This window comes from Drosophila grimshawi, unplaced genomic scaffold, assembly GCF_018153295.1.
Source record: "Drosophila grimshawi isolate 15287-2541.00 unplaced genomic scaffold, ASM1815329v1 contig_1230, whole genome shotgun sequence".
NCBI classification, from domain to species: Eukaryota; Metazoa; Arthropoda; class Insecta; order Diptera; family Drosophilidae; genus Drosophila; species Drosophila grimshawi.
This window is the reverse complement of record NW_025062738.1, coordinates 218894-228458: the sequence shown is the minus strand read 5'-3', so window position 1 is coordinate 228458 and position 9565 is coordinate 218894. Positions and strand designations below refer to the sequence as shown.

The 9565-nt window shown below is 34.5% G+C and overlaps 1 long non-coding RNA gene across 1 annotated transcript; it reads right to left on the bottom strand.

The window, feature by feature from the left end:
* Nucleotides 1-1682: 1682 nt before the first annotated feature.
* LOC116806162 lies at nucleotides 1683-2110 on the bottom strand. Its single transcript, XR_006246565.1, has 2 exons — nucleotides 2025-2110; nucleotides 1683-1941 (listed from the first exon to the last, which is right to left on the bottom strand). It is a non-coding gene; the product is annotated as an uncharacterized LOC116806162 (long non-coding RNA).
* Between the last annotated feature and the right edge of the window lie 7455 nt (nucleotides 2111-9565).

The following is a 9565-nucleotide window of genomic DNA, read 5'->3' as shown; positions in this document are numbered from 1 at the left end:
ACCCTCATCACGAGTTTCCCGAGGTTGGGTAGACAATGACAAACTTCGAACGGCTGCACTTAACTGCTCCGTCATGGCTGCAGTCATACTCGCTTTAAAGGTATCTAAAGAATTCGCAATCAATTGTTGGATACGCTCTTCCGAGATAATATTAGACTCGGATGTAACTTTAGGTCGGGGCAAATCACGTTTTGTGTTTAAATTTGGATTTGGTCGGACGTTCGTATTCGGTTTATTGCGTGAAGTCGATCTGGTGTTTACACCAGTTTTAGGAATCGCTCCAGAACTCGCTTTCGTGATACTAGTCTGGTCCTTACCAGACGGGGTATTGGTATCAGTCGTAGTGCTTTCTCTTATTTGAATCATGATTTTGGAACAGTATTGCCTACACACGGTGCATGATTCACTGCTCAAAATCCACTCCAATAGACACCATCTGTGAAACTTGTGTTTACAGGGTGTTTCTACAAATTCACTATCTGACCTGGTATCATTACAAATCGTACATATGCCAGGTTCAATAGGGGTTGCGGATCTTAAATCTTCTGCGCTACGTCTGACAGCCATAGCAAAATAAAATGTCGGTAAAGTGGTTTTGTGGTCGGAAAAGTGAGATATATAAAGTGACGAAATTTACTATATCGAAATAAACGCTGAATAATTAATAAGGACTTATCCAAAGGTCTGACACCGCAGGTATAATTGACGGCGTATGAACATATCAGACTCGTACACAGAATTTACTATAAAATATATAAGAGTGTATATTACCCAATCTAAAGAGGAACAGGCCGAAAGACTCCAGTCTGAGCAAATCTCAATTTAGGTCCGGAATATAAATTATTATTTAAATATCGATTGCCTGGTTTAGGACCGACTGAAATCAGAACTAAAATTCCAACGCAATTCGAGATTAAACAAAAGAATTGATTAAATGTCTAGAAATTTTCTTTCGTTAGAAAGAGACTCTAAAATGAAATCAACTTTCTGGAACTACTCTGTCTACTGGTCTGGCTCCGACAATAATCAGAATTCCAGCATTTCCGAAGTAAACAGAAAGTACCGTGCGGATTTAATTGCAAAATATAATATGGGTGGAATATTGTTTCGAGAAAAGGAATGTAGAAAGGTAATTTGGGAAGCGCGGGGTGTTCACCTTAACTTAGGATAATAAAGATTATCCTAGCAGTGATACATACAGTGAAAAAAAACCAATCGGTCGGGATTTGTTCGGAAACGACCAATCGGTCGGGCCCCACGTTGGGCGCCAAGTATTATGTAACGAACACTAACAATGTCGTCTCGGCTTGCACACCCTGTCTACTATTTGGGGCGGCCTTGCTCAGGGAAATTGGGCGTGGGTATTGTGCCGCCTAAACAAACGGTGCTACAGTAATAATTTCGTAGACAGGGAAGAACGGGAAGAACGGGATAAGGAATGCGAGCCATACAAATGGAACGGACTGATGTTGCTTATAAGTTGTTAGAGTTCTCCTTCTTTACCCACCCAACCTTGTAGGAATCTATTGCAATTTTGGATCCTACCCTATGAAGCTTGCGGTGCTACAGACCTAAGGTGCCTTTAATAATAACAAATTATCCCATGTTTATATTTCTATAATTGAATTAAGTTAAATGCAAGGACTATTCATGATAGTGGAATTCAATAAGGACATTGTAACTTCATTATAAATTGTGGCTCTGATACTATTATACTCTTATTAATTTTATACTATTAGGAATATCAATACAATACCAACAAAATTCTATGGGCGCTTTAGTTACCAATATTGCATCTCTGATGCCATCATGTCCGGCTACGCCGTACTTACTACCATATCATCCTTAGCGATCCATCGATGTCAGCAGGCCTGTCGACGTAGACGATCTGTAGGCGGTGATAATTAGAGTCAAAGGTGCAAAATGGATACAAAGCGCTCACTAGAAAATATTTTACAAATTTATAAGTATGGAGTATAACATTACTTAGAACTAAAATTCATTTTTTTCCTTTTTTTTTATACTCTATGCCTGCTATGCGGTGACTTCAAGACACCGGGGTTGTTGTTCCTGTGTTGTTGTAGTTGTTCTTCTGTTGTTGTTACCGTTGCTCTTGTTATTGTTGTTGTAGTTGTTCTTCTTACTGTTGTTGTAGTTGTTCTTCTTATTGTTGTTGTAGTTGTTCTTCTTATTGTTGTTGTATTGAGAGGCGTTGAGCAGCCCTGAATAGGCGCTGGCAACGCTTCTCTGCTGAAGTCGGCTTGATTTTATTTTTCAACAAAATCTATAGCCGAGCACAAAAGGGATACAACTTTAAAGTCCGCTCACAATTACTATGCTTCAGGAAATACTCACAATGAGGTATAAGAATAGACGAAGGGGCTTGGGTGGCCAGTTCCGTGGTCGATGGTGTATTGTGGTGTGGTGCAATGATTGGATGTGGTGTGCTTGCAGGTCCACCCAACACTCGAAACACGTGAACTGCCAAAATCCCGGTAATGAGTCGAAATTTTATTAAATTCGACTGCTGTCGGGTATAACCGGTCTTCAGCGTTCTGGTATCCGTAATATCGCACTTTAAATATTATCCCAGCTTCGGATGTTTGCCGATTGTATTTATTTGACCACGTGCAAATTGTCACGTAAAACAAACAGAAAACTTTTCTTGGCACCGATATGCTGTTGCTTCTTGCATCGATAGCATGCGGAAGAATAAAATGCATTCAGAAACGCAGGCGCAGCCAACTTGACAGTTCAAGAGCAAAAGTTCGCGTTAGAAAGATTAAGAGCGAAAGTTCGCGTTCGAAAGCTCTCTAACGCACCATAAGCTGCACCAGCTGATCTAGACCAGCTGCTTAAGTCTAATGTGCATGTTATGTGCAGTGTTTTGAAATTTGCAAGCTGAATAATCGCGCCGTCACAACATTATGAAGCCCTTTTTATATATTTTGACTCTACATCAAAAGCTGAAAATATGTAGTCTCGAAGTCATTTCGAGAAATTGACGTTTTAAGTTTCTGTTTCCAAATTCAAATGGATGTATCTTCGCCAATAATTGTCAGAAGTTAGAATTTCTTTCAACATTATGAAGCCCTTTTTATATATTTTGATTCTGCATCAAAAGCTGAAAATATGTAGTCTCGAAGTCATTTCGAGAAATTGACGTTTTAAGTTTCTGTTTCCAAATTCAAACAGATGTATCTTCGTCAATAATTGTCAGAAGTTAGAATTTCTTTCAACATTATGAAGCCCTTTTTATATATTTTGATTCTGCATCAAAAGCTGAAAATATGTAGTCTCGAAGTCACTTCGAGAAATTGGCGTTTTAAGTTTCGGTTTCCAAATTCAAACGGATGTATCTTCGCCAATAATTGTCAGAAGTTAGAATTTCTTTCAACATTATGAACCCCTTTTTATATATTTTGATTCTGCATCAAAAGCTGAAAATATGTAGTCTCGAAGTCATTTCGAGATATTGGCGGATTAAGTTTCTTTTCCCAAATTCAAACGGATGTATCTTCGCCAATAATTGTCAGAAGTTAGAATTTCTTTCAACATTATGAAGCCCTTTTTATATATTTTGACCCTGCATCAAAAGCTGAAAATATGTAGTCGCGAAGTCATTTCGAGAAATTGACGTTTTAAGTTTCTGTTTCCAAATTCAAACGGATGTATCTTCGGCAATAATTGTCAGAAGTTAGAATTTCTTTCAACATTATGAAGCCCTTTTTATATATTTTTATTCTGCATCAAAAGCTGAAAATATGTAGTCTCGAAGTCATTTCGAGAAATTGACGTTTTAAGTTTCTGTTTCCAAATTCAAACGGATGTATCTTCGCCAATAATTGTCAGAAGTTAGAATTTCTTTCAACATTATGAAGCCCATTTTATATATTTTGACTCTGCATCAAAAGCTGAAAATATGTAGTCTCGAAGTCATTTCGAGAAATCGACGTTTTAAGTCTCTGTTTCCAAATTCAAACGGATGTATCTTCGCCAATAATTGTCAGAAGTTAGAATTTCTTTCAACATTATGAAGCCCTTTTTATATATATTGACTCTGCATCAAAAGCTGAAAATATGTAGTCTCGAAGTCATTTCGAGAAATTGACGTTTTAAGTTTCGGTTTCCAAATTCAACCGGATGTATCTTCGCCAATAATTGTCAGAAGTTAGAATTTCTTTCAACATTATGAAGCCCTTTTTATATATTTTGACCCTGCATCAAAAGCTGAAAATATGTAGTCTTGAAGTCATTTCGAGAAATTGACGTTTTAAGTTTTGGTTTCCAAATTCAAACGGATGTATCTTCGCCAATAATTGTCAGAAGTTAGAATTTCTTTCAACATTATGAACCCCTTTTTATATATTTTGATTCTGCATCAAAAGCTGAAAATATGTAGTCTCGAAGTCATTTCGAGAAATTGACGTTTTAAGTTTCGGTTTCCAAATTCAAACGGATGTATCTTCGCCAATAATTGTCAGAAGTTAGAATTTCTTGCAACATTATGAACCCCTTTTTATATATTTTGATTCTGCATCAAAAGCTGAAAATATGTAGTCTCGAAATCATTCCGAGATATTGGCGTTTTAAGTTTCTTTTCCCAAATTCAAACGGATGTATCTTCGCCAATAATTGTCAGAAGTCAGAATTTCTTTCAACATTATGAAGCCCATTTTATATATTTTGACTCTGCATCAAAAGCTGAAAATATGTAGTCGCGAATTCATTTCGAGAAATTGACGTTTTAAGTTTCGGTTTCCAAATTCAACCGGATGTATCTTCGCCAATAATTGTCAGCAGTTAGAATTTCTTTCAACATTATGAAGCCCTTTTTATATATTTTGATTCTGCATCAAAAGCTGAAAACATGTAGTCTTGAAGTCATTTCGAGAAATTGACGTTTTAAGTTTCTGTTTCCAAATTCAAACGGATGTATCTTCGCCAATAATTGTCAGAAGTTAGAATTTCTTTCAACATTATGAAGCCCTTTTTATATATTTTGACCCTGCATCAAAAGCTGAAAATATGTAGTCTCGAAGTCATTTCGAGAAATTGACGTTTTAAGTTTCTGTTTCCAAATTCAAACGGATGTATCTTCGCCAATAATTGTCAGAAGTTAGAATTTCTTTCAACATTATGAAGCCCTTTTTATATATTTTGACTCTGCATCAAAAGCTGAAAATATGTAGTCTCGAAGTCATTTCGAGAAATCGACGTTTTAAGTCTCTGTTTCCAAATTCAAACGGATGTATATTCGCCAATAATTGTCAGAAGTTAGAATTTCTTTCAACATTATGAAGCCCTTTTTATATATTTTGACTCTGCTTCAAAAGCTGAAAATATGTAGTCTCGAAGTCATTTCGAGAAATTGACGTTTTAAGTTTCTGTTTCCAAATTCAAACGGATGTGTCTTCGCCAATAATTGTCAGAAGTCAGAATTTCTTTCAACATTATGAAGCCCTTTTTATATATTTTGACTCTGCATCAAAAGCTGAAAATATGTAGTCTTGAAGTCATTTCGAGAAATTGACGTTTTAAGTTTCTGTTTCCAAATTCAAATGGATGTATCTTCGCCAATAATTGTCAGAAGTTAGAATTTCTTTCAACATTATGAAGCCCTTTTTATATATTTTGACTCTGCATCAAAAGCTGAAAATATGTAGTCGCGAAGTCATTTCGAGAAATTGACGTTTTAAGTTTCGGTTTCCAAATTCAACCGGATGTATCTTCGCCAATAATTGTCAGCAGTTAGAATTTCTTTCAACATTATGAAGCCCTTTTTATATATTTTGATTCTGCATCAAAAGCTGAAAATATGTAGTCTTGAAGTCATTTCGAGAAATTGACGTTTTAAGTTTCTGTTTCCAAATTCAAACGGATGTATCTTCGCCAATAATTGTCAGAAGTTAGAATTTCTTTCAACAATATGAAGCCCTTTTAATATATTTTGACTCTGCATCACAAGCTGAAAATATGTAGTCGCGAAGTCATTTCGAGAAATTGACGTTTTAAGTTTCGGTTTCCAAATTCAACCGGATGTATCTTCGCCAATAATTGTCAGCAGTTAGAATTTCTTTCAACATTATGAAGCCCTTTTTATATATTTTGATTCTGCATCAAAAGCTGAAAATATGTAGTCTTGAAGTCATTTCGAGAAATTGACGTTTTAAGTTTCTGTTTCCAAATTCAAACGGATGTATCTTCGCCAATAATTGTCAGAAGTTAGAATTTCTTTCAACATTATGAAGCCCTTTTTATATATTTTGACCCTGCATCAAAAGCTGAAAATATGTAGTCTCGAAGTCATTTCGAGAAATTGACGTTTTAAGTTTCTGTTTCCAAATTCAAACGGATGTATCTTCGCCAATAATTGTCAGAAGTTAGAATTTCTTTCAACATTATGAAGCCCTTTTTATATATTTTGACTATGCATCAAAAGCTGAAAATATGTAGTCTCGAAGTCATTTCGAGAAATTGACGTTTTAAGTTTCTGTTTCCAAATTCAAACGGATGTATCTTCGTCAATAATTGTCAGAAGTCAGAATTTCTTTCAACATTATGAAGCCCTTTTTATATATTTTGACTCTGCATCAAAAGCTGAAAATATGTAGTCTCGAAGTCATTTCGAGAAATTGACGTTTTAAGTTTCTGTTTCCAAATTCAAATGGATGTATCTTCGCCAATAATTGTCAGAAGTTAGAATTTCTTTCAACATTATGAAGCCCTTTTTATATATTTTGATTCTGCATCAAAAGCTGAAAATATGTAGTCTCGAAGTCATTTCGAGAAATTGACGTTTTAAGTTTCTGTTTCCAAATTCAAACGGATGTATCTTCGTCAATAATTGTCAGAAGTTAGAATTTCTTTCAACATTATGAAGCCCTTTTTATATATTTTGATTCTGCATCAAAAGCTGAAAATATGTAGTCTCGAAGTCATTTCGAGATATTGGCGGATTAAGTTTCTTTTCCCAAATTCAAACGGATGTATCTTCGCCAATAATTGTCAGAAGTCAGAATTTCTTTCAACATTATGAAGCCCTTTTTATATATTTTGACTCTGCATCAAAAGCTGAAAATATGTAGTCGCGAAGTCATTTCGAGAAATTGACGTTTTAAGTTTCGGTTTCCAAATTCAACCGGATGTATCTTCGCCAATAATTGTCAGCAGTTAGAATTTCTTTCAACATTATGAAGCCCTTTTTATATATTTTGATTCTGCATCAAAAGCTGAAAATATGTAGTCGCGAAGTCATTTCGAGAAGTTGACGTTTTAAGTTTCGGTTTCCAAATTCAACCGGATGTATCTTCGCCAATAATTGTCAGCAGTTAGAATTTCTTTCAACATTATGAAGCCCTTTTTATATATTTTGATTCTGCATCAAAAGCTGAAAATATGTAGTCTCGAAGTCATTTCGAGAAATTGACGTTTTAAGTTTCTGTTTCCAAATTCAAACGGATGTATCTTCGTCAATAATTGTCAGAAGTTAGAATTTCTTTCAACATTATGAAGCCCTTTTTATATATTTTGATTCTGCATCAAAAGCTGAAAATATGTAGTCTCGAAGTCATTTCGAGATATTGGCGGATTAAGTTTCTTTTCCCAAATTCAAACGGATGTATCTTCGCCAATAATTGTCAGAAGTCAGAATTTCTTTCAACATTATGAAGCCCTTTTTATATATTTTGACCCTGCATCAAAAGCTGAAAATATGTAGTCTCGAAGTCATTTCGAGAAGTTGACGTTTTAAGTTTCGGTTTCCAAATTCAAACGGATGTATCTTCGCCAATAATTGTCAGAAGTCAGAATTTCTTTCAACATTATGAAGCCCTTTTTATATATTTTGATTCTGCATCAAAAGCTGAAAATATGTAGTCTCGAAGTCATTTCGAGAAATTGACGTTTTAAGTTTCTGTTTCCAAATTCAAATGGATGTATCTTCGCCAATAATTGTCAGAAGTTAGAATTTCTTTCAACATTATGAAGCCCTTTTTATATATTTTGATTCTGCATCAAAAGCTGAAAATATGTAGTCTCGAAGTCATTTCGAGAAATTGACGTTTTAAGTTTCTGTTTCCAAATTCAAACGGATGTATCTTCGTCAATAATTGTCAGAAGTTAGAATTTCTTTCAACATTATGAAGCCCTTTTTATATATTTTGATTCTGCATCAAAAGCTGAAAATATGTAGTCTCGAAGTCATTTCGAGATATTGGCGGTTTAAGTTTCTTTTCCCAAATTCAAACGGATGTATCTTCGCCAATAATTGTCAGAAGTCAGAATTTCTTTCAACATTATGAAGCCCTTTTTATATATTTTGACTCTGCATCAAAAGCTGAAAATATGTAGTCTCGAAGTCATTTCGAGAAATTGACGTTTTAAGTTTCTGTTTCCAAATTCAAACGGATGTATCTTCGCCAATAATTGTCAGAAGTTAGAATTTCTTTCAACATTATGAAGCCCTTTTTATATATTTTGACTATGCATCAAAAGCTGAAAATATGTAGTCTCGAAGTCATTTCGAGAAATTGACGTTTTAAGTTTCTGTTTCCAAATTCAAACGGATGTATCTTCGTCAATAATTGTCAGAAGTCAGAATTTCTTTCAACATTATGAAGCCCTTTTTATATATTTTGACTCTGCATCAAAAGCTGAAAATATGTAGTCTCGAAGTCATTTCGAGAAATTGACGTTTTAAGTTTCTGTTTCCAAATTCAAATGGATGTATCTTCGCCAATAATTGTCAGAAGTTAGAATTTCTTTCAACATTATGAAGCCCTTTTTATATATTTTGATTCTGCATCAAAAGCTGAAAATATGTAGTCTCGAAGTCATTTCGAGAAATTGACGTTTTAAGTTTCTGTTTCCAAATTCAAACGGATGTATCTTCGTCAATAATTGTCAGAAGTTAGAATTTCTTTCAACATTATGAAGCCCTTTTTATATATTTTGATTCTGCATCAAAAGCTGAAAATATGTAGTCTCGAAGTCATTTCGAGATATTGGCGGATTAAGTTTCTTTTCCCAAATTCAAACGGATGTATCTTCGCCAATAATTGTCAGAAGTCAGAATTTCTTTCAACATTATGAAGCCCTTTTTATATATTTTGACCCTGCATCAAAAGCTGAAAATATGTAGTCTCGAAGTCATTTCGAGAAGTTGACGTTTTAAGTTTCGGTTTCCAAATTCAACCGGATGTATCTTCGCCAATAATTGTCAGCAGTTAGAATTTCTTTCAACATTATGAAGCCCTTTTTATATATTTTGATTCTGCATCAAAAGCTGAAAATATGTAGTCTCGAAGTCATTTCGAGAAATTGACGTTTTAAGTTTCTGTTTCCAAATTCAAATGGATGTATCTTCGCCAATAATTGTCAGAAGTTAGAATTTCTTTCAACATTATGAAGCCCTTTTTATATATTTTGATTCTGCATCAAAAGCTGAAAATATGTAGTCTCGAAGTCATTTCGAGAAATTGACGTTTTAAGTTTCTGTTTCCAAATTCAAACGGATGTATCTTCGTCAATAATTGTCAGAAGTTAGAATTTCTTTCAACATTAT